Here is a 767-nt window from a genome sequence, read left to right as displayed (position 1 = left end):
GCCTTGCCAGCCCGCTCAGAGATGTGTATAAGAGACAGGTTTATGTTTATTCTTTATTCTAAAAATAATGTATTTATAAATATCGAAAAATTCAAAAAAAAAAATTAAAAATTAAAAAATTAAAAAAGAAGAATGTTAAACAGATTAAACTGTGCCTCTACATGGTGAATTCAGAAAAAAATGAATTATTATAACTAATTATGATCAGTATTATAAATTATGATTTATACTATAATTATGATTATGGAAAATAAATTACAATTTTTTTAACATAAAATTGGTTATAACTCGGAAACGGCTTATTTCCGGATCTATGTTTATTGTATAACTTTTTTTCTTTCTTTTTGGATTCCGAATCACCTCTCGAAGTATTGCAAGCGATTTACTCGACACCCTGTGTATATGTATATGTTTATATGCACATAACAAAAAATTTATATAAATTCCAATATTGTTTCAAAATAAAAATTATAAACAATTTCTAACTAACACCGGCACACACAAAAAAAAAGTGGTTTGTGCATTTGACCGGACCCATCTACGGACATGTTTTTCGACCCGCTAAATCCGAATTTGAGGTCCGTTGGGCTCGGTCAGGTCCCAGATTTTAGTAAAATCCAAAAAACTCCAAAAAAATATAAAAAACTGCATTACAGCGATGAAAAATTTTTGTTGACCCGGATCAAGTATGATTTTTATGTATTTCGATCCGCTGAATTTGAATCTGAAGGTTAATTAGCCCGTTGAGCCATCGAAATTTGAAAAAT

The 767-nt window shown here is 29.3% G+C and overlaps 1 protein-coding gene across 1 annotated transcript in view; it reads left to right on the top strand.

The window, feature by feature from the left end:
• LOC105449456 (golgin subfamily A member 1-like) overlaps positions 1-767 on the top strand; it is a 15581-nt gene that overhangs the window by 3924 nt on the left and 10890 nt on the right. The window lies entirely within an intron of this gene.

The sequence above is a fragment of the Wasmannia auropunctata genome, unplaced genomic scaffold (genome assembly GCF_000956235.1).
Source record: "Wasmannia auropunctata unplaced genomic scaffold, wasmannia.A_1.0 LD336076.1, whole genome shotgun sequence".
NCBI classification, from domain to species: Eukaryota; Metazoa; Arthropoda; class Insecta; order Hymenoptera; family Formicidae; genus Wasmannia; species Wasmannia auropunctata.
This window is presented reverse-complemented; position numbering and strand designations above follow the sequence as displayed.